The following is a 27,355-nucleotide window of genomic DNA, read 5'->3' as shown; positions in this document are numbered from 1 at the left end:
CATTAGAGCACTTTAAGCAATGCCTCATGATTGAATTTTTGAGTTCCCTTTTTTGAAATGTATTGACAAATGCAGATTGGTTATGGTGATAACTGTGTAGACATGAAGACTGTGCATTGCTGGACTGAAAAAAAATGTGAAGATATAAAGATGGACTGGGAAGAACTGATGGGTATGATCAAGAAGGAAATAAATGACTTGTGACAACAATTAACAAGTTTCACATGAAAAATGTAAATGAACTGATAATGGCCAATTGACAGATCACCTAAAATAATTTTTTAAATTTTTTTTTAATTTGAATTTATATCCTGCCCTTCTCCGAAGACTCAGGGCAGCTTACACAGTGTTAAGCAATAGTCTTCATCCATTTGTATATTATATACAAAGTCAACTTATTGCCCCCAACAATCTGGGTCCTCATTTTACCTACCTTATAAAGGATGGAAGGCTGAGTCAACCTTGGGCCTGGTGGGACTTGAACTTGCAGTAATTGCAAGCAGCTGTGTTAATAACAGACAGACTTAGTCTGCTGAGCCACCAGAGGCCCCCTGAACTTGAACTTGCTGTCAAACTGAGCATTTCACAGCAACATATGGGTCACACTGATATTCTTAAACAATGGAAGACTTGTGGAAGATGACTCCTTGCATGCTGATGGCAGAGCAGAAAATTTCAAGAACTGAAAATTGTCAGCAATTGTTTTTCACCCTCTGAGAATATAAGCGAAGAATTTCTTTACAGCATATTTACAGCTGAAGAAACATGGATTCATCCCTATTATAACCCTATTATAAATAAACTTGTCCCTATTATTCAGAAATAAACTATCACTCCATAGAATATCATCAATAACCTTTGCATGTGGAGAGAGGGAGATTTCAAAACCCAGGCATAAGCAGGAAAACTCTTGATTACAATGGTATCCCTATCAGCTTACAGTGCCGTATTGCAACACTCAAAATTTGACACATTGATTAGCAGTGTGCAGAAGCATAGGAAAGAAGTTTTGCTTCAACATGTCAATCTCACAAGCTACCAAAAGACAATTGCAAAATTGGATCTTGCCAATTTACCCCATCCTCATATAGTCCATGGTTGATGCCATAAAATGTCTATTTTTCCCAAAAATTGAAAGAATATCTTTGTAGACATCTGTTTGAAGTGGAAATAATTGTTAGGATCTAGGACAGGGGTGTCAAACTCGATTTCATTGAGGGCCACATCAGGGTTGTGTTTGACTTTGGGGGGGCACAGTGGGATGTGTCCAGGTGGGAGTGATCAGGGTGGGCATGTCCAGCTCAACACCACTTGTGTCAGGGCCCAGGTGGGGCTGGAGGGAATCCACTTTTGCTAATAGTTTGTTTTGCTAGCACTCTGCCAGGGAAATAGAGCTCAGAGGGGCACTCCATTTTCGCTGGCAAAGGCACTGCGGGCCAGTCCTTCACTATTTGCAGGGTGGCCCCACGGGCCAGATTAAACACCCCGTGGACCTTGAGTCTGGCACCCCGATCTAGGGGAAGAAGCTGGTCTATTATTATTTTTTTTAATTGAAAAAGTTTTAAAAAAAACAAAGACATTTTCGCCCCCTTTTTCCCCTCCTCCCAAAAACCCTTCCCCTCCTTCCACCCCGGCTTCCCGGGTCAATCACAAGGTATTGTTATACATAAACCAAACATAGAATAAAATTTTCCCTTCCAATCCAATTAACCTCATCCAAAGCTTTTCATCTCCCAACCCCCTCCCCATTACATAAAATAACTTTCTAATTATTCAAAGGCAATCTGATATTTCTTAATCTGATATCTGTTTTGTATATAATCAATCCATTTTTTCCATTCAATTAAATATCTTTCCTGCGTATTGTCTTTTAAAAAAGCTGAGATTTTAGCCATCTCAGCCAAATTAATGACTTTCAGTATCCATTCTTCTATTGTAGGTACCTCTTCTTTCTTCCAATATTGTCCAATCAACAGTCTTGCTGCTGTTATTAAATTCAGAATCAGTTTAGTCTCAATCCCTGTACAATCCGTTATGATTCCCAAAAGAAAAAATTGTGGCAGGAACTTTATCTTTTTCTTCAGTACATTTTGAATAATCCACCAAATTCTTATCCAAAAGGTCTTAATTTTCTTGCAAGTCCACCAAATATGAAAATATGTAGCATCATCACAATCACACCTCCAACATTTCGCTTGGATATTAGGATACATACGTGATAATTTTTTTGGATCTAAGTGCCATCTATAAAACATCTTATAAAAATTTTCCCTTAAATTCTGTGCTTGTGTAAACTTAACATTTCTAACCCAGATTTTCTCCCATGTTTCCAACATTATTGGAAGCTGGTCTATTATTGGCAAATGTTTGTAACAAATGGTGATCACATGGCGATGTGGGAGAAAGAGCTAATTTCAAGGATTATTTTCCTGTTATTAAACTATCCCTATTAAAAATAAACACAGACACATTACTATTAATTTAACCCTCATAAAGTATCACACTTTAGACCTTTTCTTCTCACTTGGTTCTACTTACTCTACTACCAGCAAATACCACCTCTGGCTGGCCCCAGAGTGAGGTGGGAATGGAGATTTTGCAATATCTTTCCCCCAGGTGTGGGGAGGGAATGGAGATTTTGCAGTATTCTTCCCCTGACACACCCACCAAGCCATACCACGCCCACCACACCACGCCCACAGAACAGGTAGTAAAAAAATTTGGATTTCACCACTGTTTCATACTTCCTACTTTGAATACATATAAGTCAATACTATTCTACTTTATGGATCATGTAGTTTAGAGGTTCCTTGTTTTATATGATGCTATAGTAATTGTGATAGGTTATTGTATCCATTGTTTTGCTCAATATACTGCAGTTACAAGTTCATAAAAAAATGAAACTATTTTCTAGTACTATTTTCACAAACATTTTTCCTGTGCATACCATCTCTAAATATACAAGTTACCATTTATTAATGGAGAACTACAGTATATCAAGACATATGAAAATATACAATTCATAAAATTTAACTAAGTTTCAGTTTACATACTCGGCAATTTATGTCATGTTTTGAGGTTTAATAGGTTTTGGAACCAGTATTCCTTTCAGGATCAAGTAATGGAGAATAACAATGGAAGAGGAAAATTATTTTCACATTCTATTTGCAAAGGCATGGGAACTAATATAGGAATGATTTAAAATTGCATATGTGCTATAGCTACCACAGCTACTCTTACAAAAGAAGTAACACTCCTATGACAATTAATTTGTGGTCTACAGAAGTGAAATGTGATGCTTAGAGAATGGTTCAGTTAGATCAGCCATTTCCAATTTAGTACCCTCCAGAACTTCCAGAATTCAAAGCAATGGATGTGGTGGCTGGGAAATTCTGAAAGTTAAAAGCTCTCAAACTTTAATATCAGTTAGGCTGTGAAGGGGAGGCTATTGCTACTGTGCTGTTAAATATGTCACAACAATGCAGATGCCACAAGGTACCTGAAATTATCAGTCAAACTGGACAACTCAGTATACCAGGTTGCCACAAATTTGAGCCAGTTTTGTGTAGCAGTTAAGGCATCAAGCTAGAAATCAGTACTGGGAGTTCTCCTCCCACCTTAGACACAAAGCTTGCTGGGTAACCTTGGGCCAGTCATTCTTTCTGAGCACTAGGAAGGAGACAATGGCAAACAACTTCTGAAAAATCTTGCCAAGAAAACTGCATGGACTAGACCAGGCAGTCACCAGGAATCAAATCTGATTTGAAGACATGCCATACAGACACAAATTAGGGTATAAAACCATTCACCGTAAACCACTCGAAGTCTAATTCTACCACATTTCTATTTGAAAGCTGTATTTCTATAGTTCCTTAAAAAACAAATGAATACACACAGGCCTTCAGATAATAGGATAACCATAAAATGGGCATGCCTGTTTTATCATGATAGTGAAATTGTGTCCATCTGTCCATCACCAGGATAACATTATGAAAAAAAGGACTGGACCAAATTTGTTATCGATGGAGTCCTCTTCTATTCTAAGCTATTCTAAGCTTCTTCCCTATTGGTCATATAATGCAGAATAGTGTTTATGCAGCCATCCTGTGCTTTCCAGTGCCCGGATCATCACATGCAATGTGAAGGTTGAGCAGAAACATATGTAGCACATCTACACCTGCCTTGCAGATTCTCACCTCCTTTAGTCTTTGTCTCCTTCACCCATACTAATATAGAGGCTTCCTATGGCCACAACTTAGGGAAGAAATTTGAAAGAATGCCAAGCCATTCTCTGCATGTTTCCCCCAGCTTGTTTAAAATCAGGGAGTGTTTGGACATGATGAATTTCTTCTCTCACATTTATTGTTTGGCTAATGGATAAAACAGCGAAAGACCTCTGAGCCAGAATTTTTAATAGCCTTGCCAGATACTTGAATTAAATCTTCTCTATGTTACCATAGCTTTCAGAGACTTTCTAGATGCACCATGTAGTGATACTGAATCTTTACTATTTATGTAAACAGCTCACAAGAAGTAGAAACATGCAAAGCAAATCATTAGAAGTTTACTTTAGGCTGAGCAACATTAATGCTATTCATCACAATGTGATATACAGTGTCAACAAATGGAGATATTCAGGTCACTAAGCACAGAAGCTCTTGTAAATCCACTTGCTGTGACAACAGTTGGCACAAAGCACTCATTTTATGCTGTTTATTATTGACCAAGTTAGGGCTCCTTATGTGTCTCTAGGCAAGGCAAAGCAGGATGGAAAGTTTAAATCCCTTCTGCGAGTCATCCTCCTTCTCCATCAGAGCAGTATTTTTCCTGACTCTCTTTTACTTCTTCAGTATAATTATGACATATCTCTCAAGCAGAAATTACATTAAGGATGTGAGACTTCATTTCTTCAGAATGGAACATCGGCACTATATTATCTTCTCCACAAAGAAGGAAAGAGATATATTCTCTATGACATCTACTGGGTAAAACCACAGGTAGAGAAGGTGATATATTACTTGTAGTGCTTTATTTTGATTTGGAACCTGTTCCTTTTTGTGTGAGAAAGCAAAGAGATTGATACAGGAACTCTACCATCAAGGTGAGCAAGTAACAAACATCCAGAATGGAGAACATGCAATAACATAGAGATGGACCCTGATCCGGAGTCTAATTTAAGGTTTTGGTTACTACCTTTAAAGCGCTCCATGGCTTAGGGCCTGGGTACTTACGGGACCGCCTACTGTTACCTCATGCCTCCCACCGACCCGTACGCTCACACAGAGAGGACTTCTCAGGGTGCCGTCCGCCAAACAATGTCGGCTGGTGGCCCCCAGGGGAAGATCCTTCTCTGTGGGGGCTCCTACCCTCTGGAACAAATTTCCCCCTGGTTTACGCCAAATACCTGACCTTCGGACCTTTCGCCGCGAATTGAAAACATATTTATTTACTCACGCGGGGCTGGCCTAAGTTTTTGTTATATTTTTAAATTCTAAATTTTATATTCTAAATTTTATATGAATTTTAACGGGTTTTTAGATTTTAAATGTTTTAAAGTTTCGGCCAACTGTATAATAAGTTTTTTAATTTTGTTCTTAATTGTGTATTGTTTGTGTTTTTTATTCTGGCTGTACACCTGAGTCCTTCGGGAGAAGGGCGGTATAGAAATCTAATTAATAATAATAATAATAATAATAATAATAATAATAATAATAATAATAATAATAATAATAATAAGAAGAAGAAGAAGAAGAAGAAGAAGAAGAAGAAGAAGTTGATTCCTTAATTTAACCTTGTTTGAAAAGTACCTTTATAAAATGAGATTACTTAGTTCAGCCTATTAACTAAGGACCTCCTCACAACTTCTCAGCTTTCAGCAACCAAAATCAGTGCAGAATCAGGCTGGCAGGCAGGTAAGTTGCTACTGTTGGGTGTGAAGGGAGGGGTGTGAGGGTGTGTGAGGGGCAAGTGTGGCACTGTGTTAGTGTAGTTGGGTTTAGGGTTGCTGCTGTTGGGTGTGGGAGGCTTATCAGAGTGACTTGTGAACTTCCCTGCCAACTTCCCCATTGGCTTTGCTTCTGGGAAGCTGGCAGGGAAGATCGCACATGTCAATCCCCAATTATGGGATTTTGTGAATGTTGTAAGTGGGAGCCGGTTGCCAAGCATTCATCTCAGGATCACATGACCATGGGAGGCTGGGGGCAGAAGTTTGAGGATTGGTCATAAGTATCACTCATTCAGAACCATTGTAACTTTGAAGTGTCATTAATCTTGTGACCAAGGCCCAAGTAGTGATTGCTAAATACAATTCAGTCCTCAACAAACTTATTTTATTAAAACAGCTGAGAATTAATTCATTCTCATCTTCGTCAAAACAAAATTCTTAATAACCAGTCGGTTGGCCTTATCACCAACCTTTGATGTCTTTGGCAAGCTGCCAAAGACTTTTCTTGGCAAAAACCCCAGAAAGTTCAAGAGATGCTGACAAGAAGCACAGAAATCAATGTTGCTTTCCTACAAAGAATTCAACGGCTCGTTGCTGCTCTTTTAAGCCTCATGGGAATGGCCAATCATCATCTGGCCTTACTCCTGAGTTGTCCTTTTTTCTTCAGCTGCTCTTGCCTTCTGGAAGCTTTTCACATGTGCGCACTAGGAACAGGTTCCTCCTGTTCCTCTGCCTCTCCGCTGTCCGCCTCTGGAGGCTCCGGAGTCTGCGCATCTCTCCCAGATGGCCCTGGCCCCATCTCTGCCTCCAATGCAGAGGCCTCATCCAGGCCTTTCCCTGACTGGCCCATTGCCCTCCCCATGCCTCCTCCTGTCTGACTCTGCTGCCAGGTCCGCAGGCTGCTGGCGGACCACAACATTTAACTGAGGACTACCTATTTATTACTTTTGATGAAATCATTGGATCCTGTGGACATCTCTGATTAGGAGCGAGGCTGTTCTATGACCCTTATTATCCTTACTATCCTTCAGTGTAAAAAAGCAGAATGTCCAGCTGGAAACAAATCAGTTGCCTCTCTTCCTTCTTTGAAGGTATGGCTATTATTATATACATAGTGGTTACCTCCTAATTACACCGGTGTAACATGCTATTGTGGTAGCAATGCCCTGTCAGAAACTCAAAAACCAGTGTTAAATTAGAAGATTAGGCTTCTTCTGGGTTTTGCTTGATAAAGCATATGACTCCAATTCTGGCAAAGCTGCACTGGTTTCTGGTAGATTTCTGGATCAAATTCAAGGTGTTCGTGCTGACATAAGTCTCTACAAGGGTTGGCTCCTACCTATGAAAAGGAACAGCTTTTCTCTTATGTTACGAACTCAGAGCTTTATTTAGGATTTGTTTTGTTTTTTCATCTGGAAAGGTCCATTTTGAGATGATCAGATTAACTTGTTTTTGGTGGTAACTCCAGCTTTTATGAAACTAACCCCACCAGAAGATCTTACTGTGCCCTCTTTTCCCCCCCAAATATGTTAAAGTTTCTTTTATACTCAAATCTTTCACAAAAAATATAGGGAATGTTTATGGATGATGTGTATCACAATGTTTCAGTTGTTTTATTAATGTTGTTTGGGTCTTTTAATTGTTAAGTTCCATGGCCTGTCTATTGTATATGGAAATGGATGGAATAGAAATGGGATAGACAAAAGTAATAAGCAAATAAAGTCTCCCAGTTTTTGGTTATGGATTCAAAATAGAGTATTACCAAATTATCCAGAGACAGTCAATCTATAATTAATAAAAAGTTGATCACATTAGCTGGACCCAGAATACAAATGGAACAGGGGTAGGTTCTACTTACCTTTACTACCCGTTTGCAATGGGATTGCCTGAGTGCTCACGCGCCAAGCTTCTGCACATGCGCAGATCACCTATGATGACATCTGGGTTGGTGGGCAGAGCCACCCGCCAGTTTTACTACCAGTTCTATAGAACCTGTCTGAACCGAGGGCAACCCACACTGGAATGGAAAGAAGATGGGGGCTGTTTAGTTATTAGTTTCTCTGGAGCTACCATACTTTGCTTGGAAAATTAGAATGTAATATTTTGGGGTCACTTAAGCATGATTTCTTCTTAGAAATTAATGATATTAATTTATTAATCATTAATATTAATAACATCAGGGCAGAGAATATATTATGTTAGCATTATGAGTGCTGCTAGATAGGAATACATAATTTTTAAAATTTATTATGTCTTCCAGACACAAAGAAATACATGCAATAAAAGATCCTGAGTTGTAAAAGAATAACAGCAAGATTATGAGCAAGAATCAGTTTTGCAGAAACAAGCTCTTGATTTTTTGCTTTCTAAAGGTACTTGACATCTGGCTATTTTCCACTTATAGGAGTTCTGACCATATTGGCAACATATTTTTATGTGCAACCCCCTCTCCCTCCCTCCAAAAATACAAAATTTGGAAAGAAAATAATAACAGCTTGAATGCCCAGCAAAATGGCAACAGCCTCTGGGCTTTGGAAGAATGACATATAGGACTAATGTTCAAAGAAAGTTTAAGCTTAAGATGCTTTATTACTTTTGTACTTTTTAATGGTGTTATTTGTTGTGGTGTTATATATTTATTTATCTGAACAGTTAACTGGCATTATCTCTCAACAGGAGGTTCTTGTAAAATGAAACTATTATGTCATGAAATTCATTTCTCTGTAAAAACAATTGACTTGAAATGATGGTAAGATGGCCCACATACTTGAATTAGTTCACATACACATTCTTTCCAGACTTGTTTTATTATACATTGATTTGTGCTCGTCTGGTTGTTGTTGTTTTTTTGTATAATGTGGAAAAGATTGTATTCTTTCAACATAAGTTTTATTTTCCTGAACAAATCTGAAGTGATGGCTCACCATATGCAAAATGTTAGTGTAGCCAAAGCATGACAATTTTGGAAACATGGAATATATTTTATATCCCTAATTCAAATCTCTTTCAAAGCATTATAATCCTCAAGCATTACAATCCCCTATGCACTTAGGCTGCTTATGGATTTCAGTTGTGTGTACTTTGGATTGATAATAAATTAATATTAATTGTGAAAATAATCTGGACTAGAAAAGTTGAATGTGATGATTCTCTCTTGCCCGAAATAATATATAAAATTTCAGCAGACGGATGCTTTTTATCTGATAATGAAAAAAATGCTATCAAATGAAAGCTTTGAAAGCAGAACGATTGGAACAAAAAATATCATGTATTGCTTATACTACTGAATTATAAAATATTTATATTAATGTAAGGCAGTATTTGGATACCACTAATTTGGTTGCCTCAAGAAATCCCATCACTACATTTTTTTGGGGGGAAATTCACATGTAACTATCAATGGCGCCAAGGAGGCCTAATAGACAAATTAAGAGGCATAAATATGCTGCTTTAATTGCTTCACCTGAAAAGATTGCTGTGTGTGATCTTAAATCACAGCATGGTTATCAGGAAAATGTAATTAAGAACAATTCCATTAACAAGAAAGGTGAATTGTTCCACAAAATGAACATGTTAGAAGTGACATGACAAATTGAGTTTCATGCTAAAAGTCTACATGGAAAGGAAACTGTGGTAAATGTAGAAATCTTCTGCGTCAGCTTTCTCCAGCCTGGAGTCTTCCAGCTCTGTTATATACAAAATACTCCACAATTGGAAATCTAGGTGGAAGAAAGCTGATATACAGTATATTAACAGTGTAATGATCTGTAAAAATGTTCTTGAGAGGCAAGAGGAGGGAGAGGAGGAACCACAATGTTCAAATAAGAGGCAGCTTAACTCACAGAAAGAATGTGGGCATAGCAAACATCTCAGAAGGGACCATCTAGTTTCTTGGACTGTAAAGGTAGAGAAGAAAATATATTTTCCAACTTGCAATATTCTATTATTGTTAGTCGACAATAATGGTAATGTTTTCACTCAGGGTTCATGGTACTTGTCGGGAGTGCATCAATAGTGACTTGTTCTGTCTCAATGCTTCTGTAGCCAAAATGGCACCATCTTTATTTCCATGCTGAGAGAAATCAAAGCTGGCAAATGTACAAAAAAATATTGGTGGGGTGGGGTGAGGTAGGATCAAAGACTCTCTTTTCACACAGGGCAATGAAAAGCTATCCTGTTTATGGTGGGTTTTTTTTTTAATGGAACACATGGCAGAAATAGTAAAGTATCTGAGTAATTATTCTGTGATTGCTTGGCTGGAATCCCGAACAGAATTAAACTATAAAGTAATACTAAAATATTTGGAATAAGATTGTTGGTGGTATGGATTGGAACAGTTTCCTGTGTTCTAAGTATAGGTTTCTAAGTATTATGTAGTTTCTAGATACAATGTCTGAAAATCCCACACGTTAAAAATTATACATGCAAAAATGCAAGGAAGTATGTTTGGCCTCAAAAAGGAATGAAGCAATGTAATGTTCTATTCAAAATAATGGATGGCTTAGTGTAATGATTTTGATACATCTCATCATCAGTCAATTAGAAAAAAATATTCCACCCAGTTTGCAGCAATGAAGCTCAGTCCTACAAATGCTCTGTGGAATACCCAATATCACATCTATTACTTTGAACCAAACATAGTTTTATCATAGCCAGTTTGGTCCAGTGGTTAAGGCACCAGCTAGAAAGCAGGAGATTGTGAGGTTTTTTCTCTTTTAATGGCTTGCAAACTTCTACTAGCTGAAGCTGCAATGGTTCAAATTTTGAAAAAGGAATGCACAATAGAATACAATTAGCAAAAGTTTTTTGATTGGTTTTTATACTCATAGAGAAGCAGTCTTTCCCCATCAGCTGCAGTGGATGCAAGCCTCATGAGAGGAATCTATCCATGATAGGCTGCCTTTATTGGGCTCTTAAACCTCTCTTCCTCCTGCCTTGCCCTGGGATTCTTAGATAGCTTTTGGGGAAATAAACCAGAAAAGTGATGCACAATTTAGGTATTTTTAAGGAATGGCTATATATTAGTGAAGTTTAACTACATTGTCTAGTGTCTATTTCCCAAAAGTGGGAAATAATTACCTAATTGGGACAAAGTTCCTTATCACTATTCTCCCTCAAGGCAAAGAATTAGTGTGCAGCCCTGTGAAGAAGACAGGAAGATGCCATTTTGACTAAGCAAAGATTTGTGTGCTGGTCAAAAGAGCAGCTCATGCACAATTCACAAACCTATCCAAATGTAAGAAAGTCTGCCCTGTGGAATCGCACTATGAAATGAGTAGAGAATCACTTTTCCCTCTCAGGAAAAACTCACTGCTTCTTGTATTTGGCAGTGTGACTGAATTTTCCTTCAGATTAGATTACCTTTTCTATCAAGCAATTTTCACTTTCTCCTGGTGCCTTTTACCCCATCTGGCTTTATATTTCTTAAAGGTGCTTCTGGCACTTTGCTGTCTTCTCTATGGTACATCAAACTGCCATTTAGTAAATTCTTAGCAGAGCTGTATAAGCTGGCAAATCTTCTGCAGCTCATGGGACTTGGATTTAGGGTTCTGTCTAATGAACCTTCAATAAGCCTGTCAAAAAGAAGCCTCCACACAGCAGACATTATATTTAGAGGCTGTTTACTATACTTGTCTCCTCCATTGAGTACAATGTCTATTGCATTTCTTTTTAACCAGTCAGCTAAATAGTTCATGTCTACAAAAGTCAATGTTAGCCTCATAGCTTCATTCCTGAGTACCATTACGGGCAACGTAAAGTGCCCTTCAAATGATACTCCATTGCCTTAATGTAAGAGAATATGGTTTATTAAGGAATGAAGCTAGCTGATTCATAAATGTGCATTGCAATCTGAAGTGTGGATTTATTGATATGATTGCTCTATTTATGCTTTGAAACCCAGAAGCTGAACTGTTGGGAAAATAACCTGCTGCACTTAATGAGAGATGTTTAAAAGTTCTACTACACATCTTGCCACTGGTTTATATTTTCAGACTAATTCAGATCTCTTGAACTTTCTATGTCTGAATCAGATAGATGATACGTAAAGATACCTGAAGAGACAGAATTCATGCTCTGAATTCCTAATATACAATCTTGAAAGAGTGCTCAGAATCAAGACTTGTCTCATTTAGCATGTTATCTACTGCAGTGGTGCTCCTCCTGGTAGATTAATAACTTGGGCACAAGGGAATTAATGTCTCTGGCTCATGTTGCTCAGGACTCCACAGGTGCTACATTCAGTGATATCATTAATATCAGGGTTGTGCTAGCAGCCACTGATAGCCATATCAGCTATATCTATTTTAAACCAGGGGTGTCAAACTCATCCGAGCCCGTGGCCCAGATGCATCACGCACTGGCCATGCTCACCCCCGGTTTAGCAAAGGGGAAAAAAGTAATGATATATCACATGGCGACAACATGATGCCATGAGTTTGACATCCCTCTTTTAAACTATTCAAAGCTGGTGACATCATCTCCACATCTTGTGATAGTGGGTTCATTGTTTAAATAAGGATTGAGCATTTCTTTTTGTCTGTTTCAAATTGCTCCTCATTCAGTTCTATTCATCCTATGTTCTGCTATTATATTAATGGCAAAAAGGAGGGAAATCTTTTCCATGTACCTCTTCTGTGCCATATACTATATGTTAAAACATGTTAAAAATTAAACTAAAAAAAGCTATATGCACTATTGTGTGAGAATAAAATGATATGTTTGTGACAGTCAAAATATTCTCAGAATCTTTGAGGATTGTTTACTTAGATTAATAGCCTTAAAGCTGTTTTTGTTCACACAAACAACTGCCAAACCTGCCATAGAAGTGTGGGTGAATGAGTTGGACTTGACGTTGCTAATGTTTGAAAATGGTTTTATTTATTTTTAATTCTGAAAATCCAGAGAACAGTTAACTGGGTAGTATAATAAGGATAAAAAGTACCTAAGCATGAGGATACCAGTAAGGAGTGCTTTATTCCTCCTCCCCCTTTTTAATATTTCATATGTCTTGTTGGTTCAGAGCAGTGAAGAGCATTATACAATTTACCTCTGTACATGGGGCTACCCCTGAAGTGCACTCGGAGACTCCAGTTAGTCCAGAATGCAGCTGCGCGGGTGATTGAGGGAGCTCCACGTTGCTCCTGGGTAACACCACTCCTGCGCAGTCTGCACTGGCTACCTGTGGTTTTTCGGGTGCGCTTCAAGGTTCTGGTTACCACCTTTAAAGCGCTCCATGGCTTAGGGCCCGGGTACTTACGGGACCGCCTGCTGTTACCTTATGCCTCCCACCGACCCGTACGCTCTCACAGAGAGCGTCTTCTCAGGGTGCCGTCCGCCAAGCAATGTCGGCTGGCGGCCCCCAGGGGAAGGGCCTTCTCTGTTGGAGCACCTACCCTCTGGAAGGAACTTCCCCCCGGTTTACGCCAACTACCTGACCTTTGGACCTTTCGCCGTGAATTGAAAACTTATTTATTTATCCAAGCGGGACTGGCTTGATTTTTAAATTTTCAAATTTTGAATTTTTAGTAATTTTATATGGGGTATTTTAGTCTGGGTCAATTTGACGGTTTTAATTTGGCCACTATTGAATATGTATTTTAATTGATATTTTAATTTTGTATATTTAATTGTTTTAATCTTGGCTGTACACCGCCCTGAGTCCTTTGGGAGAAGGGCGGTATAAAAATTTAAATAATAAATAAATAAAATAAATAAATACAATAATACAATACAAAAACTCAATTGTGTTATGAGCCCTGGTATCATATATAGTGACATCATTCAAGGTACTACAGTTCCCCTGCCCCAAAATCTCCAGGGTGATTTAAGAGAGCTAGTTAAAATGCTAGCTGGACTTTATTAGTAGTTAATGGTTGTGCCACTATGGGTCTCTCAGGAGTGAAAATTAAGGTTAAGTGTACATATGCATTAAACATTGTAGAATAACATTCAGTAGAAATGTTATTCTGTTTCATTGCCAGCTTAGAATTCTTGTAATGATAGGTGGGAATGACTTTAGGAGACAGTGGGAAGAGCACAGCTAGGGAAATTATTAAACAACAGATAGCTTAATCCACAAAAGGGATGTGAGCATGGCAGCCCTGGTTTTCTGAGTTGTAAAGATGACAGGGGAGAAATGTACTTTCAGACTTGCAAAATTCTCTTCATAATAACTTCACAACAAAATAGAATTAGAGAGCATAGTTTGCTGGTATCAAAATAGCAAGGCAAAAAGCATATATAGTGAAAGAGTATTTCTTTACTTATTTACAATGACCCTTTAGCTCTTGCTAGTTTTGGTGATATCTTTCACTTGAATATTTTTGAACTGAATATTTTTAAAGCTCTACCCCAGAAAATATCAGAGGGGGTTTCTTATATGTACTGTATGTATGAAAGGCATGTTAAGGAAATGAGACATATTGCGCCATCAAGAAATGGCTGTTATCTTTTTGATACTATTATAATGGAGATTCAACCTTTCTCCCATGTCAAATATTTCTTCAAGGTTTTAAAAATGTTGTGGGTTTTTTTTTTTTTTTAGAAATCCAAAGATAAGTCGCCCCCAGGTTCTTTTTCATCTCTTGGTTTATCCTCTGTATTTCCACTCTGTCATCTCTGTTTCACTACTTTATTTTCCACTGTTTCGATATTGTCTAGAATTTTCATCCCTTCTTCATCTTTTCTGCCCAAAATTCTTTTATAGTTGCCTGTCACATTTTTCATGTTTACTTTACAAACTTCTTCAAAAAATACATTTAAAATGCACAAATTATTGCTGTCAGTTTAATTATAAGTTTCTCTCCCAATTCTTCAAAAATTCTTTAAAATATCTCAAGCCCCATACCTTTATCTGTCATTTTGTAAATTTCACTTTTCATTTTCCTGCCTGGAATTTTAACCTCTAATGTCCCATTTCTATACTAATAAAGTCTCAAGTTTCTTTGTTTTATTTTCAACTTTCAACCTAATAAACAAAACAAAATTTATGTTCCCATGAAAATGTTTGTTTTCTCTGTTTTTAAAAGTCTTTTAAAAAGTCTAAATATTCTAAAATCATCTGGTCTCTTAATCCATTTAAATCTTTCTTAGATTAAATTATTTTTAAACTTTTCCCCATTTGTTTTAGATTTGTTTTAGATTCTTTTAACTGTTTTTAGTTTTTCTTCTATTTTGTAATGAAATTTTACCCACTATTTGATAGTTTTCCAAATGTTGTTTGAAAGACCTCTTTTAACTGTAAAATAATTGTTAATTCTAATATAATTAGAAAGTGAGTGGACAAGTCCAATGTCCTTAAGAGCTCCATCATGGCTGAGCTCTCCTTGTCTCCCAAGTCTCAAACCTACTATGTGACTTCTAGTCTCCTCATGAGGCGGAGCCATCGAGAGCACAAGTGAGCAATCCTCTCATCCTTTCCTTGTCTGAAGAGGTTTTGTTGGACTGAGTTTGCCACTGCTCTGTTGGTCATCACTGCATTGTTGCCTTTACTCTTTCAGATATGTCTAGTTCACCATTGAATGAGTAAAACTCATTTTTATTCTATCTGTGTCCATTTTTTGCAGTTTAGTTTCTGAGATATCTGGCTAGGAAAATATTGGGGTCAATGCATGGAAGTCAAGAACAAGGGTGGTGGACATGATCCCATTCTCTCTCACCCACACTTCTGTGATTTTGACTAAAACACTGATCTGTAGAATTGATAGTCTTAGCTATTCAACTTGGCAGCTAGTTATGAAATGAACATGACAAAATTGAATAACTTTCTGCAACTGAATGATGTCCTAAATGATGAAGAGTTTATTTTATTTATTTATTTATTTATTTTGTCACACAGTATATATAAGCATAAGGTAAAGGTAAAGGTTCCCCTCGCACATACGTGCTAGTCATTGCCGACTCTAGGGAGCGGTGCTCATCTCCGTTTCAAAGCCGAAGAGCCAGCGCTGTCTGAAGACGTCTCCGTGGTCATGTGGCCGGCATGACTCAATGCCAAAGGCGCACGGAACGCTGTTACCTTCCCACCAAAGGTGGACCCTATTTTTTCTACTTGCATTTTTACGTGCTTTCAAAACTGCTAGGTTGGTAGAAGCTGGGACTAGTAACGGGAGCTCACCCCGTTACACGGCAGCACTAGGGATTCGAACTGCCGAACTGCCGACCTTTTGATTGACAAGCTCAGCTGTCTTAGCCCCTGAACCACCGCGTCCCAGTATATAAGCATAAACATGAAATAATTATACAATATATAAGCATATATATGAGTATGAGTATGTAATAACTATATTAATTGGATATAACGAAAGGAAACAATAGGACAGGAACGGTAGGCACGTTTGTGCTCTTATGCACGCCCCTTACAGACCTCTTAGAAATGGGGTGAGGTCAATGGTAGATAGTTTTTGGTTAAAGCTTTGGGGATTTTGGGAAGAGACCACAGAGTCAGGTAGTGTATTCCAACTCTGTTACTGAAGTCATGTTTTCTGCAATCAAGATTGGAGCAGTTAACATTAAGCTTATATCTATTGTGTGCTCGTGTATTGTTGCAATTGAAGCTGAAGTAGTCTTCGACAGGAAGGACATTGCAATAGATGATTCTATGAGTTAAACTCAGATCATGTCGAAGGCGGCGTAGTTCTAAATTTTCTAAACCCAGGATTTCAAGTCTGGTGACATAAGGTGTTTTGTTGTATTTGGAGGAGTGGAGAAATATTTCTTGTAAAATATTTCTGGACACGTTCAATTGTATTGATGTCAGAAACGTGGTATGGGTTCCATACCACATTTACCTTTACCTTTACATTTACTTTAAATTTACATTTACCTTTGAAAGTTGAAGGACAACTATGTCATTTCATATTAATTAAACAGCTTTATTATTTCCCCCCCTTTTTTTTAAATACATGTAAAGAATAGGAGGATTTTGTTTTACCCTTTGAAATTGCATTCCTTTATTCTGGAAAATATTAAAGTACAGCTATTTTAAGTCAGCAGAATTAGCTTGATGGATTTTGTATTTCTTTGCCAATCTTTCTTGTTTTTATCAGAGTTAGCTCACATCCCTTACTAATCCATCATTTAAGTCTCTTGTGAATAATCTTCTCTGCATTATCTGAGTTCTAACCATACGAAACAAACCAATGCAATTATTATTATGTGTGAAGGTATCTGAAAAGAAAAATGAGGAGTTTGTGCTATCATGGTTATATGACAGAAATCTCTCTGAAAGTAAAGAACCAGATACTTGCCGGCAATATATTATAATTGAACATTGTTTCTTAATTTTAACATTTAGGCTAACTTTGAAGCAGTTACTGAATTAAAAAGTGGCTCAGAAATATTGATCACAACATAAACAAAATAAAAAATTATGTGGAGCCAATTTATCCCATCAATAGAATTAAATAGTCACCAAGGCATCAGTGATATTAGGAAAGTGACTGATGAGGTAAAACCATCCACTGCCAATGTATGGTAACAGAGAGAAAAGAAGCTAAAATGCTGCTATTTTTATATCTTGAAATGCAAAGTATATCTTTGCATTTAAGAAAATGCAAAAGTGCTGAATAGAAGGTTGTTTTATTATGGACAAGGTCTAGTGTTGTCATTGTATGCTTGGATTATTATAACCTCCACTATTGTTTTGCAGTGCGGAAAGTTAGCACTGGATCTTTTCCATATATTATCATCCTGCAATAGTGCCTGGCTAATACAGTTTTTTCCAGATCAAAAAATAAAACTCTCCTCTCCTTTCATTTTAGTGTACATTGAATATAAGGAGAAAACTGTCTCCTGATGCTAGCTGTATACACGCATGGAGGAATTTGAAGTTTTACGTCAACACTAAAATTAGGATTGATGCTAATATTTTAGTATTTCAACTTCTATGTGACTGCTAAAATAAGTCAATATTAACATCAGGTTATTATGTTATAATCATCAACTAGAACCAATAAAACTGAAATTATGTTATTCTTCATTTCAAGCTATAATAATTTCTACCTGATATAAAAAACTTAGCAAATTGAACAAGCCAGTAAAAATTATAATGTTATGTTTTGTAATATAAAAACTTTGTGCATACTATGCACCCATTTTTTAAATTTAATATCCAAAATGATTTCCACATTGTTATATTCTGTATTCATGTTTTTCACATATGAAGTTAATTTTGATATCAATACATACTCCCATAACTTAGCTTGCCATTTTTCACAAAAATAATGTTCAGTAAGAAACATATAGAACCTTAGCAGCTATGTACAAAACTAGTTCAGTGTAGAATATAAGGTTTAGACGTATCCGTAACATACTGAAAAGAAAAAAATCTACCTTTCAAATGTATTACTTTCTATTATACATTATTTTTATATTTAATTGTTGGGCTTTACAACATTAGTACCAAATATGGAGGAAAAAATCCATGCAAGTCTTACATTTCCAGTGATTTTTAGACAATGAATTGCCTATTTTGGCAATGAACACTGAGGTAATTACAACTAATACCAATATCATATACCAATTTTCTCTAGTATTGGCTGTAAATTTGCTGTTTTACTTCCATTAGAAGCATTGTTACATGTGAATTGTTCCATTTGAACTCAGTATCCATGCAACAGATTTCTTGGGATGAAGAATAGAACTCTATCTTTCTCTCTGTGTGTATGTAGGTGTATGTACAACACTAACTTTTGAGTTATGAAACAAGGTAGTGGAAGGCAACCATTTTTAACCAAGGTACCTTAAATGGGCTAAGTTAAAGAATGCATCCAAAATCTGCTACCTATGATTCTTGTGGAATTAAAATTTGACAAATGTTATAAAATATTTTATGACATTAAAATATCATAAAACATTGTATGACATCAAACAAAATGTCATAAACATTTCCTATGCTCAACTCCTGATATTTGACTGTACTATTACAATCCAACATAACTTAGTTTCAAGGCAGATACCTCTCTGAATATCTCCCTGAACTTTTCCAGTGAAGGTAGCCCATTAGAAGCTCTGTAATTGTTGAAGGCATTGAGGAATCTGGTAAGGAAATATTTCTGAAAACATGACCCAAAGGGCGATACATAGTCTAGTTATTCACAGTAGTAAATCTCCAAAATTTGGAAGAAATATACTTCTGCATACTAGGTTCAGGTAATCCTTGGGTAACAATGATAACTGAGACAGATAACTCTGTTACTAAGTGACTGTCAACGTTCCAGAAAATGCCTCCTGCAGAAAAAACTCCGAAGCCAACATTTTTCAAAGTTCTTTTACTAGCATAGGTAAACTGGCACAGCTGGATGAAAACTGAAACTGGGGATTCTGATTCCTCCCTCAATAATACAAACCCCAAAATCTCCACCCTCATGACCCCTCTGCCGGTCACATGTTCCAATCCTCAACCGTCCCATGTCAAAACATCACTCCGGCCACTCCTTCTCCAGATGTGAACCCAGCCTGACCTTGACCGACAGGAAAAATGTTGTTATGTCTAATAGCCATTTGTACCATCACCCCCCTCCTACTTTCCCATACCAGGAAGAGTGGCAGTGTGTGGAAGCCTTCAGCCTAGTATGGCTTCCAAAGCTAACAGTGACATTGTCATAAAGTGAAAAAAAAGCATGACTGCACCAACTCACAACAGCAGTTCTGGTAATTCTGGTTATAGTTAGTTGTTAAGCAAATTGTGTGCAATTAAGCATGACATTATATGACCATGATTTGTAACTTCCTGCCAGCTTCCCCATGGACTTTGCTTGTCAGAAACTAGTAATGAAGATCACAAATGGTAATTATGACAGTCCCTGTGATATGATGGGACTCTCATAACCCCATGTTTGTTTCCAAGAGTCCAGATCACAATCATGTGACCACAGGGACATCATGATGCTCAGAACTCTGAGGACTGGCCATCAGTTTCCTCATTTGGTGTGTTGTAACTTTGAATGGTCACTGAATGAGTGATGGCTAATTAAGGATTACCTGTAATAGGTTCAGAAAATTATATTTTATAATAGCTTTTTCAGAGATCTAGCTGGCATGATGTTTGTTTATATTATGTATACAGCTACCCATCTCACAACAGTGACTCTGCTATTAAAAAGGACTTTTGATCCCCTATGAAATATTCTTACTTTTATTCTAATGAAGGAATAATAGCAAAAGTTGAAAGTTGTGATATAATAGGTTTAAAGTGTTGCTTTAAGAATATTCTCCACTTGTTTCTATGTAACAAAAGTAAAGCACATTGTATGTGAACTGAACCAAACAAAATCTTGGAAATTAAACCTTCAAATATATTTTATACTAGTGCAATCTTCCAATGAGATTCATTTCAAATTGCGTTACTTCCTTTAGCGTTTAGGATGAGTTCTTGATTTTCTTAGCTAAATAACATCAACAATCCAAATGAACATATTAAAGTTTGATTCTGTAAACTAACTTTATTTATCAGAGGTGAAAATATTTGCTTGGAATTAGCAGCTGAAGCAGCATTCTTAGTTTCAGAGATAATAATCCCTTCATTGGTGCCAACATTCAGAGAATATTAGGTCCTTGTACTGATTATATGTGAGAGAAGAATGATCCTCAAATAAAAAACAGATGAAGGAAAAGCTATTATGAAATCTGTATTAAAGGAAAAAATCTGTGGCAACTGAATGGACACATACTGTAAAATATATACAATATTTGTACAAAATCTGTCCAGCCATTCAGTATTAAACTTATGAATATCTTAATGTACTTATGGTTTCTTTTCAGTCAAATCCATTGATATTTCTAAACATCCAGTTATGTCATTGCTAAATGGGCTTCATGCCTATTCCAACTATCAATATTTTTGTTTTCTCTCAGCTTCTGTTTTGATAGAAAAAGGGCATGTTTCTCAAAGAGAGAAAGGATAATTAGAAAAATGACTAGGTTGGGTAAATAATCTATTATTTCCTATCCAGTGGACAACAAAAGGTATAATCAGTTTGAAGGGAAAATTTGCCAAGAGGGGACTACAGTATGTGTGTGTATCCTGAGTTTCTTCTGCTTTTATGACCAAAATTCAATTTAAACTGAGAGATGTGAATTACAGAAATGCAACAGTTATATCCATGTGCTTCAAGCTATAGTGAATCAGAAACAATTAACATTTTACAGAGGAAGTGATGGTTGGTTAAGTACTGTATTAACATAGAGCCAAAGTCAGCAATACTGAATTGTCCTGTACACCACCATATTGCAACAGCTATGAGAAATTCACAAGGTATCTATTGTTTTTCCCCCTATGTATCATATGGCCCTCTGGGTTATCGAGGGCCGGCCTTAACGAGGGGTCTTGGGACCCGGAGAGGTGGCATGCGAGGAAGAAGAATTTATGGGGTTTTGTATATAGGTTTTTTAATAAGGGTTTTTTAAAGGGGGGGAGGGTAGTGTCGGGTGGGGGGAAGAACCCGTCGGGGAGGGCAGATCTAGTCCCGGAAACTGTTCCCGGCGTTTATTTATTAGGTCCGAGGGAGGGGGGTGAGGGATACGTTCTAGAGGTGGAAGTTGGTTCCATCTGTACGGTAAGTGGGAGGGGCAGATATGGCGGAAGCAAGGGGCCATATCGCTTTTTGGGAGCTCGGGCTCGCTGTTTAAAAGCCATCACGTGCTCCGGCCCCCCAGTCTTTTCCCGTTCCTCGGTAGGCCAGGATCCTCAGAGCCCGGGCCTCCGGTTGATGTTATGTAATGCCCGGTCCGTGGTTAACAAAGCCCCCCTGATTTGTGACCTTATTCAGGGGGAATCCACGGACTTTATGGGCATTACGGACACCTGGTTGGGCGCAGAAGGGGGTGTGCCCCTAGTTGAACTGTGCCCTCCAGGTTTCCGAGCATTCCATCAACCGAGGGCCCAGGGTAGGGGTGGAAGGGTGGCGGTTGTTATGAAAGAGGGTCTGGAGCCGAGAGAGACCACTGTTCCTCAGATAGCCGGCTGCGAATCCCTTCTTGTGAAGTGGGGCCATAAGAATCAGATGGGTCTGTTGATCGCGTACCTGGCTCCTTGCTATGTGACTACAGCCCTGCCTGAGCTGCTGGAGGTGCTAGCCGGGGTGGCGGTGGAGATCCCCAGACTCTTGGTCATGGGGGACTTCAACGTGCCATCGGCCGGCTTGTCGTCTTCAGTGGTTCAGGAGTTCCAGGCTTCCATGACGGCCTTGGACCTGGTTCAAATAACTGATGGCCCTACCCACACGGGGATCCGCTGGACCTGATTTATATCTCTGGACAGTGGTTTAATGATCTGGTAGTAAGAGATTTAGTGACATTACCGGTGTCATGGTCAGATCATTTTCTCCTCCGCCTAGACTTTCAAACCGCTACTCACCACCGCAGGGAGACGGAACCAATACGTTGGTTCCGTCCCAGGCGCCTGATGGACCCTGAGAGGTTCCAGATGGAGCTTGGGCCGTTTCCTGAGGATCTTGCCCACGGCACGACCGAAGAACTAGTTGCGGCCTGGGAACAGGCCGCGGCTGGGGCTTTGGACCGTGTCGTGCCTTTGCGGCCTCTGACCCGGCGCAGATCTCAATTAGCTCCTTGGTTCTCTGAGGAGCTGAGAGAGATGAAACGCCGGAGAAGACGCCTAGAGAGCGTTTGGAGGTCCAGCCGTTCCGAAGCTGATCGGACACTAGTTAGGTCTTTTTCAAGGACCTACCTAGTGGCACTGAGGGGGGCGAGGCGCTCCTACGCTTCCTCCCTCATTGCGTCGGCAGATAACCGCCCGGCCGCCCTGTTTCGGGTAACCCGTTCCCTCCTTCACCAGGGGGAGCGGGATGACCCCTTACAGGGACGTGCCGAGGAGTTTAACGGTTATCTATACGATAAAATCGCTCAGCTCCGGGATAGCTTGGACCAAGATTGCGGTGATCCGGATGAGATGACTGAGGCGTCTTGTTGATACCGTTTGGGATGAGTTCGATTCTGTGACTCCGAGGGCGTGGACAGGCTGCTGGGGAGGCTGCATGCCACTACATGTTTACTGGACCCGTGCCTCCTGGCTGGTGCTGGCCACTCAGGAGGTGACACGAGGCTGGCTCAGGGATTATAAATGCTTCTTTGATGGAGGGATCTTCCTGCCGCCTTGAAAGAGGCGGTGGTGAGACCCTCCTCAAGAAGCCTTCCTGGACCCAGCTATTTTGGGTAATTACCGTCCAGTCTCCAACCTTCGCTTTATCGCGAAGGTTGTAGAGAGTGTGGTGGCGTGGCAGTTTCCTCAGTACCTGGAGGAAGCTGTCTATCTAGACCCGTTCCAGTCCGGCTTCCGACCCGGGCACAGCACGGAGACAGCTTTGGTCGCGTTGGTGGATGACCTCTGGAGGGCCAGGGACAGGGGTTGCTCCTCTGCCTTGGTCCTGTTAGATCTCTCATCGGCTTTTGATACCATCGACCATGGTATCTTGCTGCGCCGGTTGGAGGGGTTGGGAGTGGGAGGCACCGTTTATCGGTGGTTCTCCTCCTACCTCTCTGACCGGTCGCAGACGGTGTTGACAGGAGGGCAGAGGTCGACCGCGAGGCACCTCACCTGTGGGGTGCTGCAGGGGTCGATCCTCTCACCTCTCCTGTTCAACATCTATATGAAGCCGTTGGGCGAGGTCATCAGGGGCTTTGGGGTGAGTTATCATCTGTACGCTGATGATACTCAGCTGTACTTCTCCACCCCAGGCCACCCCAGCGAAGCTGTCGAAGTGCTGTCCCGTTGTTTGGAGGCCGTACGGGTCTGGATGGGGAGAAACAGACTCAGACTCAATCCATCCAAGACGGAGTGGCTGTGGATGCCGGCATCCCGGTACAGTCAGCTGCAACCGTGGCTGACTGTTGGGGGCGAGTCACTGGCCCCAACGGAAGGGGTGCGCAACTTAGGCGTTCTCCTGGATGAACGGCTGTCGTTTGAAGACCATGTGGCGGCCGTCTCCAGGAGAGCTTTTTACCAGGTCCGCCTGGTGCGCCAGTTGCACTCCTTTCTGGACCGGGATGCCTTATGCACGGTCACTCATGCTCTCGTCACTTCCCGCCTGGATTATTGCAATGCTCTCTACATGGGGCTACCCCTGAGGTGCACCCAGAGACTTCAGCTAGTCCAGAATGCAGCTGCGCGGGTGATTGAGGGAGCACCACGTTGCTCCCGGGTAACACCACTCCTGCGCAGTCTGCACTGGCTACCTGTGGTCTTCGGTGCGCTTCAAGTTCTGGTTACCACCTTTAAAGCGCTCCATGGCTTAGGGCCCGGTACTTACGGGACCGCCTGCTGTTACCTTATGCCTCCCATCGACCCGCACGCTCACAGAGAGGGTCTTCTCAGTGCCGTCCGCCAAGCAATGCCGGCTGGCGGCCCCAGGAAGGGCCTTCTCTGTTGGAGCTCCTACTCTGGAACGACCTTCCCCGGTTTGCGCCAAATATCTGACCTTGGACCTTTCGTCGAATTAAAATCTTATTTGTTCATCCAAGCGGGCCTGGACTGATTTTTTAGATTTTTTAAATTTCTAAATTTCTAAATTTTAAATTTTTTATATTTCCTGTAATTTTATATGGGGTATTTTAGGTTGGTCAATTCGACAGTTTTAATTCGGCCACTATTGAATAGGTATTTTAAATTGATTTTTAACTGTGTATATTTATTGTTTTTATCTTGGCTGTACACCGCCCTGAGTCCTTCGGGAGAAGGGCGGTATAAAAGTTTAATAAATAAATAAATAAATAAATAAATAAATAAATAAATAAATAAATAAATAAATAAATAAATAAATAAATAAATAAATAAATATTTGTATGATGTTGATGGGGGAATCAGTGATGGAAAGCAGTAATTAAATTAGGCATTACTATGACTAAAATAGGCAAAAAAGAATATTCTGCCAGAGTCATTGCAACTTGCTGGCACAGGAGCTACTCAGAGGGTGGATATCAATCAATTCTTGCTGTTACGTTAATCTTCTGGACAAGAATGGACATTATTTGAATCCATACCAAAGTTCCAAAAACAAATTGTGGAAAGTCTTGGCAACATTCTTTTTCTAATTTAATACATTGTTTTTATGCATTGTTCTTAGGTTGGCGTGGAAAACTGAATTACGAACAGCTAAAACAAAACACAAATAATAGGTAGGTTTTCTAACAGAATAGACAATATGCATATTTCATTGTGTTCTTTATTTCTGCCAACTTCATTCATAATCCCTAAACAGTTCAGTTCTAGAAAAGTTTGGGAAGGAAAATAAGTTTCAGTCATTGGTTTGGATGGATGACAAAGTGAAAAAAAAAATCAATTGAAAACTCATATTCTCTCTTAAATAAAAGGACGTTCACTTCAGTGGACATTACTCCTACCACTTCGGGGTTGTCACAAATGCTTTATGTGATCAGCATGTGTCCAGGCAGGTACAAAGTCTTGAGATCAGACTGCAACCATCTGGATTAAAACAATAATAATGAAGACATGGAATTAGTTCTGAGATATGGTGGCAGCAGCAAATGTAAATTGTTTTAAAAAGAGGTATATAGAAAATAATAATAAATGCATCTATCATGTATCAACTACAATAATTAGATGATTATAAGGTGGGCATTATTGACCTGAATCAAAATAAAAAAAACAACCACCCAAGAATGGTATGGAAACTGATAGACTTGACTTTTGAAACTAATCTTACCTAAGGGCTCCTGTTTAAAAGCGATCACGTGCTCCGGCCCCCCAGTCTTATCCCGTTCCCCGGAAGGCCAGGATCCTCGGAGCCCGGGCCTCCAGTTGATGTTGTGTAATGCCCGGTCCGTGGTTAACAAGGCCCCCCTGATTTGTGATCTTATTCAGGGGGAGTCCACGGACTTTATGGGCATTATGGCGACCTGGTTGGGCGCAGAAGGGGGGGTGCCCCTAGTTGAACTGTGCCCTCCAGGTTTCCGAGCATTCCATCAACCGAGGGCCCAGGGTAGGGGTGGAGGGGTGGCGGTTGTAATGAAAGAGGTCTGGAGCCGAGAGAGACCACTGTTCCTCAGATAGCCGGCTGTGAATCCCTTCTTGTGAAGTGGGGCCATAAGAATCAGATGGGTCTGTTGATTGCGTACCTGGATCCTTGCTACGTGACTACAGCCCTGCCTGAGCTGCTGGAGGTGCTTGCCAGGGTGGCTGTTGAGATCCCCAGACTTTTGGTCATGGGTGATTTCAACTTGCCATCGGCCGGCTTGTCGTCAACAGTTGTTCAGGAGTTCCAGGCTTCCATGACGGCCTTGGACCTGATTCAAGTAATGGATGGCCCTACTCACATGGGGGGATCCGCGCTGGACCTGATTTATATCTCTGGACAGTGGTTTAATGATCTGGTAGTAAGAGATTTAGTGACGATACCGGTATCATGGTCAGATCATTTTCTCCTCCGCCTAGACTTTCAGACTGCTACTCACCATCACAGGGAGATGGAACCAATACGTTGGTTCCGTCCCAGGTGCCTGATGGACCCTGAGAGGTTCCAGACGAAGCTTGGGCCGTTTCCTGAGGATCTTGCCCACGGCACGACCGAAGAACTAGTGGCGGCCTGGGAACAGGCCGCGGCTGGGGCTTTGGACCGTGTCGTGCCTTTGCGGCCTCTGACCCGGCGCAGATCTCAATTAGCTCCTTGGTTCTCTGAGGAGCTGAGAGAGATGAAATGCCGGAGAAGACGCCTAGAGAGTGTCTGGAGGTCCAGCTGTTCCGAAGCTGATCGGACACTAGTTAGGTCTTTTTCAAAGACTTACCTAGTGGCACTGAGTGTGGCGAGGTGTTCCTACGCTTCCTCCCTCATTGCGTCGGCAGATAACCGCCCGGCCGCCCTGTTTCGGGTGACCCGTTCCCTCCTTCACCAGCGGGACGGATGACCTACAGGGACGTGCCGAGGAGTTTAGCGGTTATCTATACGATAAAATCGCTCAGCTCCGGGATAGCTTGGACCAAGATTGCGATGATCCAGATGAGATGACTGAGGCGCGTCTTGTTGATGTTGTTTGGGATGGGTTTGATGCTGTGGCTCTCGAGGATGTGGACAGGTTGCTGGGGAGGCTGCATGCCACTACATGTTTACTGGACCCATGCCCCTCCTGGCTGGTGCTGGCCACTCAGGAGGTGACACGAGGCTGGCTCCGGGGTATTATAAATGCTTCTTTGATGGAGGGGATCTTTCCCGCTGCCTTGAAAGAGGCGGTGGTGAGACCCCTCCTCAAGAAGCCTTCCCTGGACCCAGCTATTTTGGGTAACTATCGTCCAGTCTCCAACCTTCGCTTTGTGGCGAAGGTTGTAGAGAGTGTGGTGGCATGGCAGTTCCCTCAGTACCTGGAGGAAGCTGTCTATCTAGACCCGTTCCAGTCCGGCTTCCGGCCCGTGTATAGCACGGAGACAGCTTTGGTCGCGTTGGT

The sequence above is a fragment of the Ahaetulla prasina genome, chromosome 3 (assembly GCF_028640845.1).
Source record: "Ahaetulla prasina isolate Xishuangbanna chromosome 3, ASM2864084v1, whole genome shotgun sequence".
NCBI classification, from domain to species: Eukaryota; Metazoa; Chordata; class Lepidosauria; order Squamata; family Colubridae; genus Ahaetulla; species Ahaetulla prasina.
Note: the sequence above shows the minus strand (reverse complement) of the source record.